This window comes from Symphalangus syndactylus, chromosome 9, assembly GCF_028878055.3.
Source record: "Symphalangus syndactylus isolate Jambi chromosome 9, NHGRI_mSymSyn1-v2.1_pri, whole genome shotgun sequence".
NCBI classification, from domain to species: Eukaryota; Metazoa; Chordata; class Mammalia; order Primates; family Hylobatidae; genus Symphalangus; species Symphalangus syndactylus.
The window spans coordinates 93,358,426-93,386,035 of NC_072431.2; the positions used below are offsets into that span (position 1 = coordinate 93,358,426).

Sequence of the window (27,610 nt, forward strand, 5' to 3'; positions counted from 1 at the left end):
GAAGACTTACTTGCACCTACTGCATAATGTCTGAGTTTACTGAGCTCAAACTGGAATTTAGGAAGCCAAAAAAAAAAAAAAAAAAGACTGTAGAAAGAGGCAAGAAAGTAGAGTGATTGCATTTGGGCGTCTGAATGACCCATCCTGGAATCACAGCTCAGTCACTGGCTGTATGCCTTGAGAATGTTTCTTCTCTGTTCTGAGCCGCTGGTTCCATATTTATGAGATAAAGATAATACATGCTGCTCACAGTTGGTTGGAGCCTTAAATGAGATAATGGATATTGTCCTAGTTAGGAGATGGGTAATTTTGGGGCCAGATGTGGTGGCTCATGCCTGTAATCCCAGCACTTTAGGAGGCTGAGGCGGGCGGATCACAAGGTCAGGAGATTGAGACCGTCTTGGCTAACACAGTGAACCCATCTACAAAAAATACAAAATTAGCCAGGCATGGTGGCGGGTGCCTGTAGTCCCAGCTACTTGGGAGGCTGAGGCAGGAGAATGGCGTGAACCCAGGAGGCGGAGCTTGCAGTTAGCTAAGATTGCGCCACTGCACTCTAGCCTAGGCAACAGAGCGAGACTCTGTCTCAAAAAAAAAAAAAAAAGAATATGGGTAATTTTTTTTGCAAGTGATAGAACCTCACTTTCCATGAGCAAACTGAAAGTTAAGTGAGGTGAGGAGGGTGCTGTGGCATAAATGACAGCTGGATCTAGGGCCTGGAACAATGTCCCTTGTTTCTTTATCTTCTATATATTGGTTAAAAGTTTTCTTTTTAACCTGCTTTATTCATGAGGCTCTTTTATGAACAAGACATATTTTCTCTTAGTTTCAATTTCAAAAATTACAAAGAAGAATACTTAGGGACCTGGATGTGGTCACATATCCCCATAGCCTGGATTGGATAATTGGCAGCCCCAGTCAGAAGAACAAGATTGAAGATTGAGGGATGATATGGTTTGGCTGTGTCCCTACCCAAATCTCATCTTGAATTGCAGCTCCCATAATTCCCATGTGTTATGGGAGGGACCCAGTGGGAGATAATTGAATCATAGGGGTGGTTTCCCCTGTACTATTCTCATGGTACTGAGTAAGTCTCACGAGATCTGATGGTTTTATAAGGGGAAACCCCTTTTGCTCCATTCTCATTCTGTCTTGCCTGCCGCCATGTAAGACTTGCCTTTTGCCTTCCACCATGATTGTGAGGCCTCCCCAGCCACGTGGTGCTGAGTCCATTAAACCTCTTTTTCTTTATAAATTACCCAGTCTTGGGTATGTCTTTAGCAGCAGCGTGAAAACAGACTATTTCAATAAAGGAGCAAGTCTTCAGAAGAAGAGGTATATTTGTGTGTGCAGGGTCAGTGAGAGTGGAGGGGGCAGGGAGTGGTGCCCTTACAGAAGACAGGAGGCATAGCACAGATGAATACACATGCGCTTATTATCAATGTGAAGTCATTAAGAAAATGCCCAGCTCCTAGCTGGGGAAAAAGAAATGGTAGCTATTTTTTATTGTTGTTATTAAAGCACTTGTCCTGAAAGAAATAATAAATTGTTGGCTGGGCATGGTGGCTCACGCCTATAATCCCAGCACTTTCAGAGGCCGAGGCGGGTGGATCACCTGAGGTCAGGAGTTTGAGACCAGGCTGGCCAACATGGTGAAACCCCATCTCTACTAAAAATACAAAATTAGCCGGGCATGGTGGTACATGCCTGTATTCCCAGCTACTCATGAAGCTGAGGCAGGAGAATCACTGGAACCCAGAAGGCAGAGGTTGCAGTGAGCCGATATTGCCCCATTGTACTCCAGCCTGGGCGACAAGAATGAAACTCTGCCTCAAAAAACTAAAAATATAAGTAAATAAATACATTGTTGATGAGTGCCAGGAATACTTGATTTCTGGTACAAATGGGTCAATTACTCTCTTTTGAATAGGTAGAACCTTACCCAGTTATATTCCAATGTCAGGTAGAGCTAAGATATTTTATTTTCCTCACTCATTCATTTATTCACTTAATAACTGTAGGGCTCCTCTATGAGTCAGGATCAGGGTCACTGTGGACATGGATTTAGAACCCATTCTCCATCCTCAGGCAGCTCACACTAACTGGAGGGTCCTTCACATAAATAAATGATTATAAAACATTTTCCCATTTGTAACATTACATTTGAGTCACATTCATATCTCTGAGAGGCAATACTTGGTTCCTTCTGTTTGTGAAGAACTGGGCAGGGCTGGGGAAAGGAGAGTCTTGCAAGGTGTGATAGAGAAGAAGAGATACCTGCATGTGGGGTTCACAAAGACAAAGAGACATCAGGCAGGCATGGCTGTATGGATGGTGGGAGGTGGCTGTTGAAAATTCCAGGCAGTGAGAAATGGTAGGCTAGAAGACCTGGAGGTTCAAGGAATTCTAGTTCCGTGTAGTTAATGCAGAAGGTTTGAGGGAGGAAGCAAAGGGCAGAGGTGCTAGCAGAAGCAGTTGTCAGATCACAAGTATTTGCCATGCAGAGAGTTTTGACTACCTTACAGGCAGTGGAAACCAATAGAAGGATTTTAATAACGAAAAGAAATGTCCCAGTTATGGGCATAACATGCTAGAATTAGATTATATTTTCTGGGTGTGACAGAACTTGTGAGCATGATGGTGTACAGACTCACCCCAGCCCTGGCCTAATAATGCAGCAGTTAGGACAATTTCAGCTACAAATAGTAGAAATCTCAACTCAAAATGTCCTGCCAAGAACATGTATTGCATAAGTCCAGAGTTGCGTAGATCCTAGAGCTGGTTAGCATACCTGTCTGGTGATGTCATTAGGGACCCAAGTTATTTTCATCTTTCTGTTCTGTGTCTGGTAGCAAGATGATGGCTACCTTCACATAGTCAGAGGAACAAGAGGCCATCTTTTCCGGTGGATCTCTTTTAGGTGTGTAGAAGTGTTTTTGGAAGACTTTCAGCACACTTTCTCTCATGTTTTCTTGGCTGACACTGTGGCCTGTGACTGTGCCTAGCCCAGCCATGGACAGGGAATGGGACTGTCCAGAGGTTGGATTAGCCATTAGCCATTACCCATTAGTATAACATACCTCTCCTGAGTATGTTATGTGACCACAGGATGTTAGATATCTAAAGAAAACCGGAGTTCTGTTAAGATGGGAGAAATAATTACTTGAAACCCTTAATTCTGTCTCTTTACGGTCTTTTCTGCAGTGTCCTTACTGATGCAGAAAACTATAACAAATTGAAGCCAGATTACAGTCCTTTGTCATTTTGTCTTCATTGAGAATTGGGGAAATGCACTGTATCTTTTTAAATGTAGCAATATCAAAGATTGCAGAAAAATGGAAATTGAGGTTTGATTATAATGCATTTCTTCTTTCATCACTAAGATGCTAGGGCTCCACTGCATTACTGTCCTTTTAGCAAATGGATATTTCCACTGCTTCAATTATGCTTTTGTGTGGGGATTATTCTCAGGTGTATTTTGAAGAGCAGAATGGACATACATTTGTGATTGAAGCCTTGAAACAGTTTTGCCAAATTCACCTGTTTGACCATCTATAATTAGATTATAATTTAATAACTACTTATCTTTTTTTTAAAAAAAAAGCAAGAAAGAAACCTACATTACACACTATGAAAATGTTCACCATTTCCTTACTTTGTCTTTCCATGGCAATATTTATTATAATACACCAGTGGTGCCGAGTGGAGCACCTTGTATAATTCATCACCCGGACACCTCTGCTTTAGCAAGTAAAAATAACACAGATGAGCAACCTGAAGGACTGTTTGGAGTGCAGCAGCAATTAGAATAGACACTTAACTCTGGGACATTGGTGTTTTCGTACCTTGAGAAGTACCATCCATCACTTTCATTCTTGGGGAAAACATTCTGGCTAAAGAAAACTCAAGAAAATTAGCTTTTAACAATTAAATCGCTTAAGGACCTTTTTTTTTTTTTTCTCCACATACGGGCTTGTACTCTTGCTTACGCAAAGTGGAATGCTCTCAGATCTTGATTCTGCCCTGAATTTTCACATTCTACACTTATATTCTATTTCAACATTAAGTTTAAAGTAAAACAAAACAAATGTTCTAAAGCCTAACTTTGACATTAGGAAGTTGCAGACACTTTTGGTCTAAATTAAAATCATCATAGGAGACAGCATAGAAGTCATTTGAAGGTGATGGTTTTAAATAATTATAAAACTAATAGTGGGATTTATAATAGCATTCTCCAAGGCAGGAGAGAACTTCATGTAAAATTCTTGCATTCAGAATCAGAAGCCCTTGTGATAGGCATAGTTGATATGAGGACTTTTGCCATGATGGTTAACCTTCATCTTGCCCCTTACTATCCCCATCTGTAACATAGGGATATCATCATCATCATCAGTCATGATCGTCGTCATTCTCATCTGAGAATCAGGTGAGGCAATGTTAGTTAAGGTGCTTTGTTAACTGTAAAATGCCCTATTTGTGGAAGAAATAAATTAGCTTGAATATGCACAAGCTTAGAGATACCAAGATGCATCTTGCTGCAAAGCCAACTGTTTCTGTGCATTTTGTGGATATCCTAAGAGTCTGAAGTTCTGTGGTGCTTTGTTTGTGTTTCAGAAGGCAGTACTTGGAGATACTTCTGAAACTGCAGGAAAATGTTCATCCCCATAGGAAGTGGTTACAGAAAGCAACTGAACTTGGCAGTTTAAAAGGAGACTATACCAAGCACATCTCAATTATAAATGGATGAAAATATTTATCATAGACTTTTTAAGGACTTACTCCTTTTTACATTATTTCTGAAAAGATATAGCTGGCCCCAATCCGCATCCATTCCTGTTGTCTCTTAGAGGTCATGGCTAAGAGGTGAGCCTGGTAGATTTGCCCAAGCTGGTAATGAGAGATACAGACCTGTTGAAAGGCACAGGCTCCCATTGTCTTCTTACGTCTTATAGAAACACTTCTGGTTCATCTCAAGCATCGTTTGGGTGACCGTTCTGATTCCTCACCTCATCCTTACTGTGGGAGGGCATAACAGCTCCCTCAGAACTCCTGTAGCACTTTATCTGTGTCTCTCTGTTATGCTTTCTACTGTTTATTAATACATACTCTTTTCTTTTTCTTTCATTCCTGGCCTCACTTCCCCTGAAAATTGGGGTGGTTTATAGGAAACCTTGAAGATGATAAAAAATAATGATAAATGGTAAAAACCAGGGCAAATAAAAAGTAAAATGAAAAAATGGATGATGAATATTAGCAAAGTACATGTTACAAAAGCCTTTGCATTTGCTAGCAGTGGACACTGAATTTGACTCAAATATTCATTTGTCTCAGGGAAGCAAGAGGAGCTTGAAAATATGAAACAGGTCAGTGCTCCATCTCACACGAATAAGCTCAATGTGAAAACCCAGATGCTAATTTCAATTTAAACCCAATAATGTTAAAATAGTATTTCATAATATTTAATACATTTGTTAAAGATGATGGACTAGGACACATTCTTATCATTAAAAAAAAAAATCTGCCAGAAAGTGACAAGCTAGCATCATTCTTAAAATGAAGATACCAAAACAGCTTTCCCATCAAAAACTGAGACTAAACTGGGATGCTGTATGATGCTGATATTATTCACCATTACTATTTCTCCTTGATCTGGAAAACTTACAAACACATTAGAGGTAGAGTTCATCGATAGAAACAAATATTTTAAACTGTAGGTAATAAGACTTTCTATCCCTGAAGGAGCAAAGGATAAGCTAATGTGGTTTAGAAGAGTAGCTACATAGTGAATAAACAAAACTTAGTAGATGTTCCATATGTCAGCAATAATTATAAAATGGAAAAAAAGATTATTTAACAGTAGCAATGAAAATGTAAACTACTTTGGAATAATCCCAATGGAAAACATCTTGGAAACTTAGGTGAAGAAAACTGTAAGACTTTACCAAAATATACAATAGACATTTCAAATAAATAGAGAAGCAAAATGTTTTCTTCCTGGTTAGAAAACAATGTGAAAAAGATGCAAGTTCCTCTACATTAGTGGACAGGCTCATATCACATTCCAAATTACCACTGGGAATTAGGGTGGAAACTTCACAGAATGACTCTAGACTTTATTTGAAAGAATAAGGGTATGAGAATTGGTAAGGGAGAATTGATATAAAGAATAGCCATAGAAAAATAATGTAAATAAAAATATATTTTTAAAACTTTTTTTTTTTGGCAAGAAAGTTAGAAGATTTCCTTCTTTTTTTTGGAGACAGGATCTCACTCTGTTGCCCAGGCTGGAGTGCAGTGGTGCGATCTTGTCTCACTGCAACCTCCGCCTCCTGGGTTCAAACAATTCTCTTGCCTCAGCCTCCTGAGTACCTGGGATTACAGGAATGCACCACTACACTGGGCTAATTTTTATATATTTAGTAGAGATGGGTTTTTGCCATGCTGGCCAGGCTGGTCTCGAATTCCTGACCTCAAGTGATCCACCCGCCTCAGCCTCCCAAAGTGCTGGGATTACAGGTGTGAGCCACTGCACCCGGCCAAAATAACTCATTCACTCAGGTTCATCTATAGTTACGTCAACATTTTGCCACATATGTTTTATCATTCACCCTCTTTTTCTCTCCTTCTCTTCACACACACACACAGTCATGTATTGTTACAAAAATGTTTTAGCCAAAAAAAATTGTTTTAAAAAACATAACTTGAAGAAAAATTCAAAATAGAAGTATTTTAAATCAGTTCTAACTCTGGCCTCTTGTGTCTGAAAGAGCAAAAGGTGCTGGAGCCCTGCCTGGCAGGAGGCTTGCCCGGGAGGGCTGTGGAGGAGGAAGGGACTCTGCTGCCACAGAGTGAGGCTCCATCTGGAAATGGTGTCCGGAGCCTGGCTGAGCACCTCTGCTTGCCCTTAGAGATTTGAGAGAGACTCACTACCACCTAGTTCTTCCCAAAGCAGGTCAACGGTGTTGCTGTCAGGGACCTTCTTTGGATGAAACTTACATCCACCTTCCCTTCTGGTCTTTTCCAATGCTAGTGGATGCCGTTTTCCTAAAATACCGGTGGTTATATACATGAGGAAGTTTAAATTCAGGATACAAGCATCTTATAGCAGGAGAAACATCATAAAACAAAATCACAAATGTAACAGGATTCCAATCAATGACGGAGGCCATTTGCAGGATGGCTTCATCACGTCTCATCAGTAAAATGAGTATCAAAGTGACTAGTCTCATTCCAAAGGTGTAAAGTGCAAAAACCATCTTTCCCTAGTTCCAGAGATGCCAGTCTCTTCTAAATCTCAAGCTTGGACCCAAGGGTTATTTTTTTTTCTGAAGCAGTAATCACCGTCATCAGCATTTCTTGTAGGATCGTGATGTACCAGGCCATACCCTTCAAAGTCCTCATAAGTTGTAAGAGTAGAATATTAGTATGGAAGGCAGCATGAAATTGGAGGGAAAGTATAAGCAGAATGCTAGAAGATTCTAATAGATGGTAAAATAAACTAACCTCACTAAAATAAAGTAAAACAACAGAAATCAGGATGTCAGACTGCACTGAAAAGATGACGAAATGCTAACTGTAAAGTTTTCAAAACCAAAATATGCATGAGTGAAACAAACAAATGGAAAAAAAATAAAAAAACAAAACAGAAGCATACCCACAGCTAAAGTCGTTAACACACTTTTTGCAGACACTGTGGCTTCCTATAGTGTCAGTTTTTCTCTCAGGGAGTCTGCAGTGGTTAGGGGAGCAGCTGAGGACAGAAAGCTCTAGAATGCTTTTATTTCTCATCCTTAACCTGGAGCCTTTGGTTGTAAAGATTTACCTGGTGGTTGAGTAGATTAGAAGGTCGATGCCAATCAGGTCTCCCAGCCTTGGGCACTTGAACTTCAATCAAAAACCACTTGCTGATTTTGGCTGGGCACGATGGCTCACACCTGTAATCCAACCACTTTGGGAGGCTGAGGCGGGCAGATTACATGAGGTCAGGAGTTTGAAACCAGCCTGGCCAAATAGTGAAACCCTCGTCTCTACTAAAATACAAAAATTAGCCAGGTATGCTGGTGGGAGCCTGTAATCCCAACTACCTGGGAGGCTGAGGCTGGAGAATCGCCTGAACTCGGAAGGCAGAGATTGGAGTGAGCCAACATCATGCCACTGCACCCCAGCCTGGACAACAGAGTGAGATTCCATCTCAAAAAAAAAAAAAAAAAAAGGAATTTGCTTTTTTAAAAAGAGGGAGACCACTGCCGTTTATTGGATGCCTTCTATGTAACAGAGAATTCCCAGAGTCAATAATAAGCACGTTACCTCTGTTAACCCCTGCAACATCTCCATTTACAAATAAGGAACCTGAGATGAAGGTAGAGGTTGAGTAGACTGAGATGGTGCAGGTATTAGATGGAGTGAATTATTGTGAGATTCTCCTGTGCTGTTTGCCCTTAACTATGGTGCAATGCTATCACCCATTGCTTTCACTTTCTTTGTAAATATCTTGTCTTCCTTACAGACTGTAAGCCCTTTGAGGACTAGACTCATAGTGAATTCATCTTCCATTTTAACTTCTAGCCCAGTGTTTTACATGTAGTCTGCATTTAATAAGCGTTTGTTGCATGAATAGAGTAGCTTTCTGTTTGCTTCAGGGTCAGTTCCAAAAATATTCTTCAGACATTGCTAAATTTTTAATAAACTTTGCATTTTACCCTGAAACCTCTCAAACAACATTCTTGTTTTCTTCTAAAATAAGTGAGAATGAGTTATACTAAAGGGCTCCTCTTCATCCCTCTCCCTCCCCCCCTCCTCAGGGTAATTTGGTTGAGAAGGCCCACTGAGTCCAAATTTGAATTAGAAAATATCAACACTACAGTATGTTCCCCCAAGAGGGAAAAAAATGATCTATTTTCAATCTTGTGTTTCAGAACACACAGCTGTGTGACTTCCTAATTTATTATATCCCCAACTGCCTCCAGACAGCTCTCAGCTTGCTGCTTTTTTTCTACCCACTCCCGCTCTATGGGAAATGGGTTCGACTTTAACCAGCACAGAGTTCAATCTCTGTTCTAGGCAGGACTCCAGTGAGGACTCCGAGAGGCCAGTAAACAGCACTTCTCCAAAGATGCCTCCACCTCAGCAGGTGCACCTATCCACCAGGACTTGATGGGAGCCAGGTCCCCTCAGATGGTGGCTGTAGGAAGCCAGGCTATCAGGGGCAGCTCCAGCTGGTAGGTCTTCTGGCTACCTCTCTCTGGAGTGAGCTCGCTCTCTTCCTCCCAGAGAGGGCTTTCTGGCCTGTCTGCAGGGAGCAGGACAGGAGCAGGACACAGTTTTAGATCCCAGCAAACAAGCCCAATGTGGCTTCCCTTAATTTGGCTTCCCAAGGGTTTTGGCCACAAGAACAGATTGCAGCTGTGGCCTGAGCATCTTTAGAAGTGTGAATCACATTTTTTTCCGTGAAGAAGCTATTTTGAGCTTTATAATTACATATTTCCGTGTTTTTTTTTTTTATAGAGTGAGTAAGGAGAATGACTTGCATTTTTTAAAATGGAAATCTGCTGGTTTCTTTGCTCTTCTGTCTTGTATAACTTAGTCCAGTGATTCCTGACTTGGCTGTGTATCAGATTCACTTCAGGGAGCTTCTGTGAAATGCAAATTCCTGCAGGGGAATCCAGAAATCAGCAAGCTTAATAGACTCTGCAGTTGATTCCTAGGCGGCCCAATGGCCCCCTCCCAAGTTTGGACCTACCCTTCCCTGGGAATTCAGATCATGGCTAAGTGGATATTACTCTGGGGTGGCAAGAGCCACTCACAGTGCCTGAGAGAGATTAAGCATTAGAAGACCTGGATTCTAGTTCTGGCTCCACTACCAAGCAGCTCTAGACAAGCGTCTCCTGTATGGTCCTCATGTTCCTAGGCGGGGAAATGCTGGGATGTCCAGGTGGCCACCAGCTCTAAAGCTACTATGGTACTCCTTGTTATGTAACCAATATGCTGACTGTAACCACTACATTAGTTATACTTGAACTTTGTTGTCACCTGTTCTTGAGTGACATATGTATAACCTGAATTGGCTATTCCGTTTTGTACAAGAGAATTATGGAAGTGCCCACAGGCCTTGTTATAAAGGGCTCCTGGGGAATAGGCAACCTCAAAGCATGGATCAAAGGACTTACCTCTCCCATGCAGGTATGACGACTCTCAGCTTTTGGACAGAGAATTAAGCAAAATGGGCTTTTCTGTTTGTTTGTTTGTTTGTTTGAGACAGGGTCACCCGGGCTGGAGTGCAGTAATGCAGTTACAGCTCACTGCAACCTCTGCTTCCTAGGTTCAAATGATCCTCCCATATCAGCCTCCCAAGTAGCTGGAACCACAGACACATGCCACCACACCCAGCTAATTTTTGTATTTTTTTTTTTTTTTTTTTTTTGGTAGAGACAGGGTTTCACCATGTTACCCAGGCTGGTCTCGAACTCCTGGACTCAAGCAAGCCAACTGCTCTGGCCTCCCAAAGTGCTGGGATTACAGACATGAACCACCGTACCTGGCTGTGAAATATGCTTTTCTCATTCTGCATATTTTTCTCCTTTGAAGTATCAACCATCAGAATCTTTTGAGAGGAATTAAACATTAATTTTGCCAGAACAGATATAGGAAGTGGTAAAAAAAAAAAAAAATCCCTCTATTTTCATTATTTCTCCCCCTCTATTTTCCCATGTAAGCATCCTCTGGGCTAGGTTTGGTGGCCACTCCGTTATAATGCCAGTGCAGCTTTTGGGGGCTGGCCCATCTTTAGGTGGAAACAGCAGTGTTTGAATAAACCTGACACATGGAGGAAGAAATGAACCTAAATGCAAATGCTATTAACATTTCTGCAAGTCATACCTATCCCCAAGAAGCATAGCTCTCATGTTTCTTTGTCTTTTATTGGCAATTTAATTGTTTGAGAAATTGCTTTTTACCAGAGTCCATAAGAATCCTACCAAAATGCACTCACTTATTTTCCCATCGACTTGCCTGAGTGAGAATTCATCCTGCTGCTTTTCTGTGTCATTACCATCATCAGAAGAAACTTCAAATGTAAGGCCTCACAGGGCTCATTGTTTTCATCATTTGTTTTGTTTTTGTTTTAGATAAGAGTTTACCTTAATGCACATCGTATTAGTCCATTTTCATGCTGCTGATAAAGACATAGCTGAGACTGGGTAATTTATAAAGAAAAAGAGGTTTAATGGACTCACAGTTCCACCTGTCTGGGGAGACCTCATAATCATGGCCCAAGGCAAAAGGCACGTCTTACATGGCAGCAGGCCAAGAGGGAATGACAGCCAAGTGAAAGGGGTTTCCCCTTGTCTCGTGAGACTTACTTATTCACTACCATGAGAACAGTAAGGAGGAAATTGCTCCCATGATTCATTTATCTCCCACTGGGTCCCTCCCACAACACTTGGGAATTATGGAAGCTAAAATTCAAGATGAGATTTGGGTGGGGACACAGACGAACCATATCACATATACTGTACCAAATTCTCCTATGTGATTTTATTATAAAAATGAACTAATATGCGTATTACTTTATATCCTGATTCTTTTCACTTAATGTGTTAGAGACATCTTTCAGAAAATATGTTCATTTGTATTTCATTCAAGCTTTTAATAATTGCATAGTATTCCATTTTATAGATAGGGTCATTTTGTGGATATGGATATAAATAGTATTTCATTTTATGAAAGTATGTCTCCCATTGACAGGTATTTATATTGTTTGCAAATTTTTTTTCTTATAAAGAGCACCGGGATGAACATTTGCTCAGTTAATACACTTAACATGTTAGCACTGGGGCTATAGCAGTGAAATAATCTGACTACTCTCCATTCCCTTAAAGAGCATATATTTTAGTTGGAGAAAGATAATAAACAGATAAAGAAGTATGTCATATGGTGAAAAATGGAGAAAAATGCAGCAGAAAAGGGAGGACTCATGAGATTGCCTCATTGAGAAGGTGACATTGATCAAAATTATGAATGAAGTGAGGAAGTGAGGAAGATAGTGTCTGGAAAAGAGTTTTCCAGAAAGAGGGAGCAGCCAATGTGAAGACCCTGAGGCATGGGTGTTTGCCATGAGAAAGTAACAACACAGAGGCCAGTGGGGCTGAAGCAGAGAGAACCAGGGGAAGATAGTATAAGAGTGGGGTAGAGGGTGGCCAGGCACAGTGGCTCACACCTGCAATTCCAGCACTTTGAGAAGGTGAGGAAGGTGGATCACGAGGTCAGAAGTTCAAGACCAGCCTGGCCAGCATAGTGAAACCCTGTCTCTACTAAAAATTAAAAAAAAAAAAATTAGCCAGGCGTGGTGGCAGGCGCCTGTAGTCCCAGCTACTTGGGACACTGAGGCGGGAGAATCGCTTGAACTCAGGAAGCAGAGATTGCAGTGAACCGAGATCATGCCACTGCACTCCAGCCTGGGTGACACAGCAAGACTCTGTCTCAAAAAAAAAAAAAAAATAAAAGTGGGATAGTGGGTGAGAGATTCTTCAGGTGCTTGTAGGCCCTTGTAACCAATTTGGCTTTTGGTCTACATAGAAAGAGAAGCTGTTGGGCAGATTGAGCATACATGTGACATTATATGATTTATAATTTCAAAGAATTGTGTGGCTCATCTATTGAGATTAGACTGTGGGAGAGCAAGTTAATATACCCCACTACAATAAGCAAGTTGAGAGATGATGGTGTCCTGAACCAGAGTGTTAGCAGTGGTGGTATTGTAAAAAGGTTGGATTCAGGATTTATGTTAAAGGTAGAGCCAACAGGATTTTCCTGGCTGATTGGATGTGGAGTGGGGAATAAGAGGAGTGAAGGATGGATGACTAGAAGCAGGGAGTCATCACTGAAATTGATGGGGGGCATAGAAGATTAGGAGTTCTGTTTCGTTTGTGTTAATTTTGAGATGCTGTTTAGACATCTAATTAGAGATGTTGATTTCATAATTGGATATATGTGTCTGGAGTTTAGGGGATGGTTTTGAATTGGAGATTTAACTTTGAGCATCAACAGTATGTAGATAATATTTAAAGCTATGAGACTGAATGAAAGAATCGAAGAGGCCCTAGAATTGATCCCTAGAGCACCCCAAGATTTAGAGGCTTGGGAGAAGAGGAGGCTGGGGAAGGAATTGAGTGGGGCTCCAGGGGCATAGGAAGAAACTCAAGAGAAAGTTCAATTCAAGGTGAAGGAGAGATTGCAGGTGATGGGGTTAAATGAGGACTGAGATCTGATCATTGATTTTTAGTAAGGTGGAGGTCAGGGTGACCTGAACAAGAGTGATTTCACTGGAGTGGGGGAGGAGAGAGCCCAACTAGATGGGTTAAGAGCAAGCAGGGGCAGAGGCAATGGGACAATCAGTAGAGATGCGTGTTGCTCAGTGTGGGCTGCTGATGGCTGTGAGGAGTTAGTGAAGAGGAGGCTTTTAGAAACTTTTGCACCATTTGACGTCACCACAGCCTTCAAGCCCATGATCATTTTTCTAGTGGTTAATTTTCATTATACTTTTTCAGGAGGGTCTGTTTCTAATCAACAAGTTAGACATTGAAAACAAACTGGTTTTCACTGCAGATAGTTTGAGAGGTACTGATATAGATGACCATTTAAAGGGGCTTTGCTTCACAGTGATACAGAAAATAAGGTGGAAGCTGGAAGGGAAGTTATAGTCAAGTGAGATTTTTTTTATTGGTGGGAGAAATAACAGCATGTTTATATGCTCTTGGGGAAGATTTGGTAGAGAGGGAAAATTTGATGAAGAAGGAGACCTGTATCTCTGTCTTTACACACATCTTAATAATTTCCTTAGCCAAGTGTCTTCCAACAGATTCTGAATTAGATAGTGCATACTTTTAGTATTTTAAAATTCACGGGTAATATATGCTCAATGCTAAAACAATTTAAACATGCAGAGAAGCAGAACCAATAATTATCTATTACTGTGCAACCAAGAGGGATTCATATGTACTTTTCTACACTTTTTGGGCATTAAAACAGGATTAAGGTATGTATTTTTAAATATTCTGTTATTTAATATATTGTAACTATCCACGATAACAAAAATATAATTGTATCATTATTTAATGTCTGCTTAGTGTTCCGTTGTGTGTATCTACTCTAATTAACTTGACTAGACTCGTTGCAGGATATTTAAGGACATTTCCCTTTTTCATGAGAAATAGCACTGTGATGAACATCCTTGTAATTCTATGTGATTATTTCCTGTAAATTAATTCTTAGAAGAAGTTCTGTGTCAAATGATCTGAAATCTTAAAGCTTTTTATTTATTTACCAAATTAACCCCTAGAAAGGCTGAAGCATTTGCACTTCACTGAGCAGTCATGTAGATTCAGATAAAAGGCAGTTTTTGAACTAATTAAAAAATTGGGAGTAGAGGAAGAAACCTAACTGAGATGGTGGGATTTGAGGTGATCATATATAGGGAGGTATTAAGATAGATGGATTATTAATAGATATAGACATGAGAGAGACTTACAGATGTAGGCGTGGTAGATTTATGCATATTTATGATAGATTTATAGGTAGAGATTTATAGCTAGGGATTTATGGATGCTCTTTCTTCATCTACACTATAGCCATATTATTACTTTCATGTGCCCTAGGTACTTTTGCCTTTGTGGGTCCCTTCCTTCATAAAACAGTATTAAAACTTAACATTTTATGACTGCATTATTATAAAGATGAATATAATCGTGGCCAGATTCATTATTATATATTCATTATTCTATTTACGTTTTCCTTCTGATTTAAATTGAACTTGAAATATTTTCAGGGGCCTCTGAAAGCATCATGGGCCTGCAGCACTGTGCCTGCTGGGCCACCTGACTAGGTCATCCTGATTCTGCTTCTCTGTACTTTTTATATTTTTGATAATGAATAGACGTTACTTATGACATAAAAAATAAAAGAGGAAAATATCAAACTAAATGTATAAATATTCATGCTTCCTATGTAGGTTTCTTTCCCTTTACTCACGAAGGCAGGAGGTACATTCCCCTTTGCTCGTATGCTCTGGCTCATTTCTCCATAACAGTGGGTTAGACTGGAAGGCCTGGCTCCTGCAATCAAGAAAAAGTGAAAATGCACTAGCTCCTCTCTCTACCTGTGGCTCCTCCTGACCCCTGGGGTCGCCATTTACCCCATTGTTGGCACCTGAAACTTGCTGCCATCTTCAGTCACTGCCTCACATCCACAGCCAGCCAGTGGCCACGTCCTGTTAATTCAGTACCCATATTTCTTAAATCTCCTGCTTTTTCTGCATATGCACTCCCGTCACTCTAATTCAGATCACCATTGTATGGCCTGCATACTCGCCCCCTCCAATCTACCCCTGCTTCATCCGGCAACTGTGTATTTTTTCCTACAGCATTGTAAGACCTGTCTAAAACCCCTTATTGGGCCACGATTCCTCTTAGGCTGAAGCCCAAACTTCTTTGCAACACCTCCACGCCCCAGAAATCTCTGTGTGATGTGCTTCCTCTTCACCCTGGGCCATGGCCCACACTGGGTCCTCATTCCAGAATGTCCTTTCCATCCCTGTGCTTGTACAATTCAGACCCACTTCTCAGCCTTTCTCCCTGAGGGCACAGCTCCCTGAGACCTGGGCTTAATCCTGCCCTTCCGCCTGTTGAGGCACGTATCACACTGTATTGAATTGCATATTTGCATATCTTTCTTTGCAGCTTTTCTCCCGCCAGCACCATCTGCCCCATAATTAGTATCAGTTCCATTCCAATTCTAGTATAAGATTGTCCTTTAATCCAACATGCATGTAAAGCTTGGAGAGGCTGCACGGGTTGGAGTGGGGCAGCTAGTGGCTACCATACTGAACTGGACAGAAGACAGGTTTGTTAGAAAGTTAAATTCTTTGTTGCTGGGGGCATAATTGGGACAGTAAATAATCCGTAAAACCTCCCAGTCAGCACAGGCAGTCACATGGGCTGGTAGAAGGCAATGGGAAGGCTCTTAGCCGCAGTGCCAGACACACAGCCTGTGCTCAGCAGTTATTGCCTGTCACTATCATCCTGATGGAGGCAGCATTGGGAACCCGGCTGGCCAGGAGTTTGCCCTCTGGGGGCTGTCTGTGGTGGGGGGTTGTGCACCCTCAGGATGATACCATCACTGGCAGTTCGAAGGAGGTGAGAAACCAGCAGATGGGTCCTACTGCTGCTAGATTCTCACCAACGGAACTCAAGATCTTTGTTCTCTTTATGTGGGATGGAGCCCCAGATTCTTTGCTGCCCCTGGCCTTGAGGAAAAGTTAGAATCATAGCCAATAACACTTACTGAACTATTTTGGCTGACTAGAGGTTTGGGTTTTCAGGTGGTAAGGAAACAAATTTAAACAGCCAAACAAGATCAATCTAACCTTCTGGCTGTTGACTGTGTTGTTTTTCTCTTAAAACACTGGTCATCATGGCTGGTGAGATGGGCAAAAGAGACTGTTTCCTGAACCTTTATTCTTATTTCATCGGATCCCATGCCACGTGGTTGTCTGTATTTATGCTTAAGATAATACTATAATTTCTGTCATTTTTGAGTATTCCTCTTTGGTCATGACCTTGAGTCCTTTGATTTCTAGCTTTGAGTAGTTCATGAGATGTGGTTGTGGAGGCTTTTTATCTCAAGAAATAGGAAAAAAAATAACTGGAAGGAGGCAGTCAAATGGATTATTCTCTTGAAGTAATTGCGAATAGTGACTCATCAGGGGGTAACAAAATCACTTTAGTGAATTTTGGATAGTGGTTTCAAAATGGAATAAAATAATTTTTAGAGTGCCTCACAAGTAGCAAAGGGAAGTGTTTCATTAAATCAGTTTTACATTCATCTGCCTGTGTACTGGGATGCAGTACAAAATGTGTTTCATACTGTAGGTCACAGCTGAAAGAGTTTAAAAAGTTCCCCTCAACCCCCACCCCATTAAAAGGCAATTCACCTTGAAATTACTCAACAGAGCATTGTCTGTTTTCACATTAACGAATGCATTACACATTTTTTTAAATTCAAATTGATTATTTTCTGTCAGGGTTTATCTTAAGGGATGAGTTGCCTGGCACGCAGTGATGCAAGGAAGGGTGATCATCATCTGTCACCATCCAGTTCCTGCTCACAGCCTTTCTGTTGGTGCCACTTCTGGCTCTTTGTGATGTCCCCATATCCCTAGGCTTCTCCCCCTCCTAGAAGGGCTTCTTGATAGATTAGAAAAGAAGAATGTGTGACATTTCCTACATGCACATAAGAAGGAGCCACAAGACATATCTTTCAAATAAAAGGACAGTGTCCATCCTTTTAGCTGCCAAATAGAACCTTGGTCTCATCCTCCTGGAGCTAGGCCTTAAAACAGCTTCTGTGTTTCTCATTTGTCTCAGTGTTTTGCCAGTGTTTTATTGGAAAGATAATGTTCTGTTTAAAATATTTCCTAATGAGGCTGAGCGTGGTGGCTTACGCCTGTAATCCCAGCACTTTGGGAGGCCGAGGCGGGTGGATCACGAGGTCAGGAGATCGAGACCATCCTGGCTAACATGGTGAAACCCCGTCTCTACTAAAAATACAAAAAAAAAAAAATTAGCCAGTGTGGTGGTGGGTGCCTGTAGTCCCAGCTACTCAGGAGGCTGAGGCAGGAGAATGGTGTGAACCTGGGAGGCGGAGCTTGCAGTGAGCAGAGATCGTGCCACTGCACTCCATCCTGGGCAACAGAGTGAGACTCCATGTCAAAAAAAAAAAAAAAAAAAAATTTCCAAATGAAAGCCATCAACTGTGATCTATGTAAAAGCTCTGTATCTAAAGCCCAGGCAGAAATGGCTGGCTAAATGTTACACACCTTTTTTTTTTTTTTTTTTTTTTTTTTTTTTGAGACGGAGTCTCGCTCTGTCACCCAGGCTGGAGTGCAGTGGCGCAATCTCGGCTCACTGCAAGCTCCGCCTCCCGGGTTCACGCCATTCTCCTGCCTCAGCCTCTCCGAGTAGCTGGGACTACAGGCGCCCGCCACCGCGCCCGGCTAATTTTTTGTATTTTTAGTAGAGACGGGGTTTCACCGTGGTCTCGATCTCCTGACCTCGTGATCCACCCGCCTCGGCCTCCCACAGTGCTGGGATTACAAGCGTGAGCCACCGCGCCCGGCTAAATGTTACACACCTTTTACTGCTCCTGGACATCCTTACACACAATCCAGGGAATGGGAATAAGTGCGGCATGAGAAAGCAATTTCAGGGTCCTGACTAATAAGAAAATGATTGAATAGTCATTCACCCCCATTCAAGCCAAGGTCTGTGGAAAAACCCTTACTGCTTTGGGCCTTGAAAGTCTCTGTAATCTGGCTTCTGCCTGTTTTTTGCCTTAAATTTCTAATGCAATTCAAAAGAAAACTAACGACCAAAATCAGCTTGCATTTTGCCCATTTGCAACTCCCTAAACAAGCTAAACCTCCTCACTTCTGACTCTGCTCTTTGGTACGTTCTCTCCCTAGCTGCTTCTGGTCTAATATTAACCCCACATTCACAGCCAGGTTATTGCCACCACCACACAAAACTCTGGGGGCCCTGGATCCAGGCTAAGTATAATTCAGTGCACTTCTGTGGGGCACCTACTGTGTTGCAAGCATGATACTCAGATAGGACAGCAAAGACACCAGGATTCTTGTCTTCATCCCCTCACCCTCCCAAGAACCCGGGCCACAGAGTTATTAGGCAAATACCTACTGGATGTCAGCTATGTCGCAGATCTCATTCCAGGCACTGGGAGTTTATTGATCTAGTGAAGATAACTGAAAAATGAATCGTGAATTATTTCTTATTTGTTTATATTCTAACATCATTTTAAGCTACTGAGCAAAGAGTAGTTCTATAGAAACAAAACAGAATATTAATAAAGCTGTTTTACCCACAGTAATCCTTTGATTTCTACCACTGTTTAGACAAGTGACATAGCGTAGATTTTATTTTCAAATATTTTCTATTATATTTAAGTTATACTATGTATTTATACCCTATATATGAATTTATGCATATATAAAATATATAAATGTATATGAATAAATGTATTTACATAAATATATAGTATATTGATATATAAATATATTTATATACTTAAATATATATTTTGCATACTATATATTTATACTATATATATTTAATTATACTGTATTATAACTTTTGAGATCAATATTTTCATTTTTTAAAATAGTCACATAATTGTTCTTGAATTTTTTTGTCATTTCCCTACTCCTAAAAAATCACACAAAATCTGGACTGTATAAGATACATAGAAATATATTTTAATATTATAAAATCAATACATTAAAAATTTTAGTGATCAAGTGCAGAGTGGCTCTTTCCTGTAATCCCAATACTTTGGGAGGCCAAAGCTGGAGGGTCTCTTGAGGCCAGAAGACAACTCTGGGCAACACAGCAAAACCCTGTCTCTACAAAAAATAAAATAAAATTACCTGGACATGGTGGTATGTGCCTGTAGTCCTAGCACAGACCCAGGAGTTTAAGCATCACAGTGAACTATGATATGTTTGTGAAGGATACAGTGCCACAGTACTCTAGGCTGGACGACAGAGCAAGACCCTGTCTTGCTCTGGAAAAAAAAAACATGCACACACGCACACACACACACACACACACACACACACAAACAACAATAAAAACCAGATGCTTGTCCGCTGTTAAAAATGTAGAAGTTTTAGAAAATGGGAATGATATTTAAAGGGGAAAATTAAAGCCCCTTACTGTTCTGCCACCATGAGATAACAGTGTAGGTATAGTGATGTGTTCCCTTTCAGCCTCTACTATATCTATATTTTTATCCTCACATTATCTGCATACATACGTATGTTTGCATATACATGTATATATAAAAAATGTGGGATCATACTGCCTCTGAAGTTCAGAATCCTGGTTTCTTTTTTCCTTCCCTCAAAATTATCATCAATAACTTCTTTCCATAACTTAAAATGTCCTTCAAGGGCATATTCTTTAATGACTAGATAGCATTCCATTGTGTGTGTGTGTATATATATATATATCTCATAATTTATGTTCAAAAGATGTCTATTTCTATATATTGAGATTGTTTCCAAATTTTTACTGTAAAAAACACCTCTGGCTATATCTACCACCAGAATTAACGCAAAGGATTCATTTTTAATGCTTTACTTAGAAATTCCTAGAAATGAAATTGCTAGTCAGTGGGCATGTATAGTTACTTAGATAGATATTGCTTAACTGCCCTCTGAAAAGTTTCCTTTGATGTTTCTGGCCCCTTAGCAGGGATATGATAAAATTATAGCAACAATAAAAGAAAACCAAGAAACCTCTTTGTCAACTTGAGAGTTCAAGATATTGTCTTATTCTTGGCTATTTTATGAGAAAGGTTAAACATTTTTTGACATATGTATTGTCCATGTGTATTTTGTGTGTCAAAATGGTTGGTTCTTTTGTAATTGCATGTGAGTGGTACCTGCCTTATGTTTTATGAAGAAGAGAAACCAGTGGCACCTGCTCACTGCAGGCTCCTCGTAGTTAATGGTGACGCATGTTATTGATGTAGGAACTATGAAGGTTGACTCTTTAAGTAGTAAGGGGGATGGATGATTCCTCATTTGGGATGTGTATGGAGTGGTGGTTTTACTTATGTAGTTTGCTGCTTTAAAGATATTAAAATAGAGAGCTATATTGATTTGCATTCCGAGTTCATAAGAAGTTAAGTATTGAGGGGCCTATATTAGTGTGTTTTCATGCTGCTGATAAAGACATCCCCGAGACTGAGCAATTTACAAAAGAAAGAGGTTTAATGAACTTAACAGTTCCACATGGCAGTCACATCGTACGTGGATGGCAGCAGGCAAAGAGAGCTTGTGCAGGGAACTCCCATTTTTAAAACCAGCAGATCTCATGAGACTTATTTACTATAATGAGAACAGCACAGGAAAGACCCACCCCCATGATTCAATTACTTCTCACCGGGCTCCTCCTACAACACGCGGGAATTGTGGGGGTTACAAATCAAGATGAGATTTTGGTGGGAATACAGCCAAACCATATCAGGGCCCAAGCCCTATTTTCAGAGGAGACCCTTTTTTGGTGCTTCATGCACTTTAACACTCTTTGTTTTTTGAATTGTCAAAAGCCTATAGAGTAGTTGGGTTAGTATCTAATTTTTGTAAGTTTTAGATTCTTTTTGAGTTAATACTTTTAGATTTAAAATAAAGAATACTCCTCCTCATTCTCAAGAAGAACTTGTTTACTCTTGAGCCTCAGCTCCCAGCTGAAGAGCTCTCCTGAACCTTTTTAATTGAATATACTAATATTATATATATTGTGTGCGTGTGTGCACACGTGCGTGTGTGTGTGTATATTTAAAAGCTGGATAATATTCCAAAGTAATGTCTGACCTAAGATAATGTTTGAAATGGGAGCATTAACAAAGTTAGTTTTGCCTGAAGGGAATTTTTCTTATTTTAATCTACTAGCAAAATTAAAGGGCCTGGGGCATGATCTTTTTTTAGCTATTGTTAGTAGAGAAAATATGGTAGCATGAATTTTGTTTTTTTCAAGTTACACCAAATAAAGGAAGATGTTATCAAATTGTATTGTCTTCCTTACTTGTTGAATGTACTTAAATTTTTTAGCTTAATTAAATCTGGGGAGTGGGGAAGGTAGAGACTACGTGTACACCACCATTGAGCTCTCTCTGGAGTTGAGTTCTCCTTAGGAGATTTGAATCAAAACATCCAAAATTGATTCTGTTCTTGAACAGTAGTCCCACTCAAGACTCTGAAACACAGTTATGAAGTGTCTTGCTAATTTCTTTTTGAAAGCGTGAGGCCAGCTTTGGGAAAAATACATTTTTTTTTTTCCTAAGATTGTGGGCATGGTGAAGAGTATGAGGTTTGTATGTGTAGGGGTGGAGGTGGAAGGGATGAATAATTTATTCTCTTTCTTTTCTACCTACTATTCATGTAAATGGAATCCTACAATGTGTAGCTTTTTGTCTCTCTTCTTCCACTCAATATACTGGTTTAATGCCAGTTGAGATTCAGTTTTCTTTGTTTTTTTTGTTCTCCTTTTAAGTCAGAGTCATCGAGGGATAATTTATACCGTAAAATTTACCCTTTTTTTTGATGTACAGTTCTTTAGTTTTGGTAACTGTGTACCATCATGTAACCACCATCAAAATCAAGATACAGGCTATTTTCAGTTCTCCTAAAAGTTTTCTCTGGACAATGAGTTTTGCCTCTTTGACTAGTAGTTCTCAGTTGGTGGAGGATAATCGGTGGGGGAATGTGGTGAAAGTAAATCTAGGCTCATTGACATAAATCTCCACTAATCTCACTGAGTTAACTGTTAGGATGATGCACTGATTCCTCAATGAGAGTATGCCTCCCCTTTGTGAATTGTATATAAAGGAATGTTCCAGAAGAGAAAATCCATCACAGATGCTCCCTTTAACTGGATTACCCTACTTAGTTTATTAATCCAGGTGTGGTTAGTTCCACGGGGTGAGCCAGGAGCCCTCCCTGACAACAGAGTAAAGCTGGTACCTACCCATCATTCTGAAATCCATCACATCATCTTTCACTAGAAGCCAGGAATGGCCAGACCAAACAAGAAAGCCTTGCTCAAGACACAGATGAGAGCAGGAGGCTGGAAACCCATGTATTTGCTGATCGTGGTTTCCAATTTACAGCTATTATCCAAGGCTGATACTTAAATATGTGTTTTAAGTGTAACACACACACACACGGTTCACAAATTCCAATGGAAATCAAGAAAGGGTGCGATATTTTTAGTGAACTAAATTGATAAAGAAGTACTTTTTATGGTCTTAGCCCTCTACTATAGATGAAAAAGAAAGAAAGAATACAAGAGGATTGCATCTTCATATGAATTTTTCCCAGCCTCTCATATTCTCATATCCTCTTCTCGTCTGTTTAATCACACTCCTCAAGATGTGGAAGGCTTGTGAAGAGCCACAGAATGAAGAGACTTAAGCAGCATGGGCTCCTCTGCCATCCAATGGTGCCGGGAACGTACGGTGATGAGGATGTAAGAGGATGCAGTGGCAGTTTTCCCTCTTTTGCCTTCTTCGATTGCTATCTTCTTACCCCCTAGAGGAATATCTTCTGTGTCTGATTGGATGAGGTGAAGAAAAGAAAATTGCATTTATTTGAAGCTTAAAGTTTAGCCAGATGGGAGCCAGCTTAAGTTTCATTTGAATATAATTTTGTTTTCTCCCCTCGTCACCCTCCTATGTTGAGTTGCCTCTGACAACTGATAAAATTCACATTTTCAAGCAAATCTAGGATTTAGATATAAATATGCAGAGAGAGCACAGAAATTAACTCATGTTCTCAAAGTTAAAAAGGGTGAAATTGGAGTAACTTCACATAAGAAAAATTTCAACTTATGCTGGTAAGATGGATCAAAATAGAATACAACAATATTTTAGTTATAAAATTCTTCCAATTCTTAATTTTTAAGTCAGTAGGAACATTCTAGCAAAGTTTATTACTAATTCTGAGACCCATTTTCTCATCAACTTTTAGTATAAAATCAGAGATCAATTCCATTTGAAACATTTCTTCCAAAGATTGAGCTAAAAGTGCTTGTTATGAAATAAATTATAAATTGGGGGCATGTTATGAGATGTGAGACTTTAGAAATTTTAGCACCTATTAGTCATTCACTTTTCTTTGCTACAGTGAGGCACAATTTGAGAATTTCTCTTCTAGGGAATTTCTTAATTTTATGTTTGCAGCTGCTAGAACTTTTCTGATTTTAGTAACTCTGGTTCTAGATTTTTCCCCTGCCTCATACATGAAGGGGTTGGGAAGTGATGGAGTGGATTTGTTTTGACTTTATCAGACCAAGAATTAATTTACTAATTTGAGTGGTTTTCATCAAGAAACATATTCTTTTCCTTCTAAATAGGTCGCTTAGATCTGTTTAGAGAGGTCTTAGGACCAGACTTGTCAGGTGTAGATAAAGCACATTTTTTTTAATGTATTCCTTTCATCTCTAGTTAGACTTACTGGAGGAGTGGGGAGGGGCTTACTGGCCAACCCTGGGAGTAAATGGTAACCGTTTATTGGAGCTCTTAGTGGTTTAGAACGGGAGTGGAGCTGTTCCCACCACTGGGAGGCTCCCAGGGAGCAGCAGCTGCAATCTGAGAGGAATGAAGGAGTGTCTTACTGTCAGGATAGAACCCTGACTCTTACATGGAGAGATGAGGCATTTGGAGACATGTGACCAATCATTTCAAAATGAGGTCATTAACACTTTTACATTTCACATGTAGAATTGTCACTGAAATTCAAACTGCTGTTTTATACTTATTTTGTATTACCACCTTTATATTTAAGATTTATAGCCTTCAATAATTTGGGGGACCATCTCATGACCCAGGAGTCAGGCTCATTACTATGTAATGTTTGCTTGTGGGGCCCAGACCTCCCTCCTAAAGGAGATTTCTGTAGGAATCCATCAAGCTATCTGTGCTTTAGTGAGCACCACTATCTCCCCTTTTGTAAACCAGCGTGAACACTCCTTAGTTTCATTATACCATTATATTGGGTAATGAACCAACTGTAGTTCTCTCTACTCTCTCAGTTATATAAGTCTGAGACATTGCGTATTAATTTCTGAGTTACCTGTATCTTAAATGTTTTGTTCTTCTATGAAATTGATTTTCTTATTTGTGTTTTACTGGGGCATATGCTAAAATTCATCTGCCTTAACAGAGTGGGCCTCATAGGTATACTAGCAACTGCAATAAGAAGAGATGGGGGTATGTCTTGGGAATTAATGTTGACAATAAGTGTCATATTATTGGCCACTCTCAACTGTGACATTATCACATCTTAGTGGTCACAAATATTCTATTACTAAGAATAGGTAAAGTGCCAAAGGTTACAGGTGGTTTCCTAGAGCAGGTTCAAGAATGTCTCTTTAATGTCACTCTCACTTGCTAAGAAACTGTACTTTCCTGAGACAGGGAGACTGGGATAGAGTTTCCCCTGGACAGCTGGGAACTGCTTTACTGCACAACCCATCTCATGTTACCACAGCCTTCATTAGGGCCTGCCTGGGGAAGGGATGAGGCATGTGAACTTTCCCATGTGTCAAAGTGGAACACGTGACCCACAGTCAGTTCCACTCAAGAGCAGTAGACCTGTGCCCAGGCCATCTGTGCCTGCTATTACCTGTTGGTCTTCTCCATTCTCTTAGTCCAGTATTTGGTCTCTAATGTTCAAATGCAAATGTTCTGAGTACCTCCATAATACTGAATTTCAGATTCTCATAACCCCAAGCAGAGTTCGAACTGTTTTATTTATGAGTGAGAATAGCTCGCCTAGAGTTTATATTTCAACTCATCCTTCTGAGATTTGTCAGTGACTCCAGTCCAAGAAGAGCCTTCAAGAACACATTTATTAGCCACATGACTTCTTTCAAAGAAGCTTTTTTTTTTTAACCTTTATGGTGTTAATAACAGGAAAATTCTGTCTTTTCAAAAAAGAAAGATTATGTGAGTTTCAAGCTGTTGCAGACTAACAATTTCTATTTCTAGTTTGTTAATTTTGTAATTCTAAAGTTAATAGAGGTAACTTAGAAACAAGGTTGTTTTAATGTTTTAAATGTCTGAAGTCATTTCTGAAATTATCTCTCTCGACATCTTTTCCTTAAACAAGGCTCCGCTTCTTTTCCTGATGATGAAACAGATAACTGTACATAATAGAATAATTAGAAAAGGAAGTATGGGAAGAAAATAAATATCTGTACATAATACAATAATTAGAATATGAAGTATAAGAAGAAAATACTTTGCATTTCTGTCGCTCTTTGTTGCACATATGTTTAGATATTTTGTTCATCACTGTACCCTACTGACCAACAGACCTGAAAAGCAGTGAGATGCTCAGCATATATGTGTGGACTGGATACATTTTTCCATGTTGATTTCTTACTTTCTTTTCAATTGATGGGGTACTTTAGCACCATGTGATCAGAATGTTTACTCTCAAAGCATCATGTCTGTAGATGAATGCTTGGGTTGCCTGCCACCCTCAGTAATCAGTGGCATCTATAAATTTAAACCTTTACCTGAAAATGAATGGATGAGTTTCTGGAGAATACATGGATCCTGATTTTTATGAGATCTTCTTTAAATTCTGACAAAGTTTGTCTCATAAATTCAGTCTGTAAAAAATATTTTGTGCCCCAAAAGCTTCCCAGATAGAGAATTTACTCCTAAGTCCTTTTGATGGGTATTGCTGTCTAATCAGTCAAAAATCTTCTTGTAGGTTATTGTGACCCCCTAGTTTTTCTTAGCTGGTAATGCAAGTGGATTTCCAAGTATCAGAGCAGATCAAAACATAGTGCCCTCTGTTTCTGGATTTTTAAAATTAATTTTGCTCTACCCTAAAACTGATGCGAGCTCTTGAGTCCAATGTTCTCTTTATCAATAGCTCTTTTATTTTATTTTTTAATTGGCAAATAATAATTGTACATATTCATGGGGAACGCAGTAATATTTTGATATATACTAGGTATAGTGGTCAAATCAGGATAATTAGCATATCCATCATCTCAGTCATTTATCATTTCTTTGTGTTGGGAACATTCGATATCCTCCTTCCAACTATTTGAAACTATATATTATTATTAACTATAGTCATCCTACAGTGGCATAGAACACTAGAACTCTTTGAGGCTCTTTGAGGCACAGAGGCCTACTGGCCTGTAGCCACAGTGCCTTCTTTGGAGAATGACCCCAAAAGGCCTGGGTACTGGGTACCAAGGGAAAACCCAGTGGCCACAGCCAGGAAGGGGCCTGCATCTGTGCTTGGAGAATCACTTCATGCTGAGGGAGATTCAGTTTTGCCTCATTCTTGCCATTGCCCTCAAATGGCTAAATACTAGATTCAGAGAAGTAAGGCTGTACACCCAGGCATAAGTGCTTGCATTAATGGACATGCCACATTCAGTGCCCTACAGTTTTGATTCCGTCTCTTCCTCATGTGGTTGTGATTTACCTGGCTGGCAGGTTTATTCATCTGTTCTCATGCTGCTAATAGAGACATGCCCGAGACTGGGTAATTTATAAAGGAAAGATATTTAATTGACTCGCAGTTCCACGTGGCTGGGGAGGCCTCACAGTCATGGCTGAAGGTGAACAAGGAACAAAGTCACATCTTACATGGCAGCAGGCAAGAGAGCTTGTGCAAGGGAACTCCCATTTATAAAACCATCAGATCTTGTGAGACGTATTCACTACCATGAGAACAGTATGAGGGGAGCTGCCCCATGATTCAGTTATCTCCACCTGGCCCTGCCTGTGACATGTGGGGCTTATTACCGTTCAGAGTGAGATCTGGTTGGGGACACAGCCAAACCATATCAGTGAGTCACAGACATAACTTTTCAGATTGTTTCTTTTTCCCAGATTGCATGAATGTTGTCAGGGCAGGCAGTGTCTCTATGCTTGTTTTGTTCCTCCAGTCCGCGAGCACGAGTGTTTTCATTTTCAAAATAGATACGTTCAGACAGAGAACCCAAAA

At 40.1% G+C, this 27,610-nt stretch overlaps 1 protein-coding gene and 1 long non-coding RNA gene across 15 annotated transcripts in view; one reads left to right on the forward strand and one right to left on the reverse strand.

The window, feature by feature from the left end:
- Positions 1-27,610, forward strand: part of ELMO1 (engulfment and cell motility 1) — a 594,311-nt gene that overhangs the window by 351,634 nt on the left and 215,067 nt on the right. The gene's annotated exons all lie outside the window — the stretch shown is intronic.
- On the reverse strand, positions 5,468-20,929 carry LOC129490026 (uncharacterized). The gene is made up of 3 exons (XR_008660143.2): positions 20,856-20,929; positions 18,747-18,811; positions 5,468-17,237 (listed from the first exon to the last, which is right to left on the reverse strand). It is a non-coding gene; the product is annotated as an uncharacterized lncRNA (long non-coding RNA).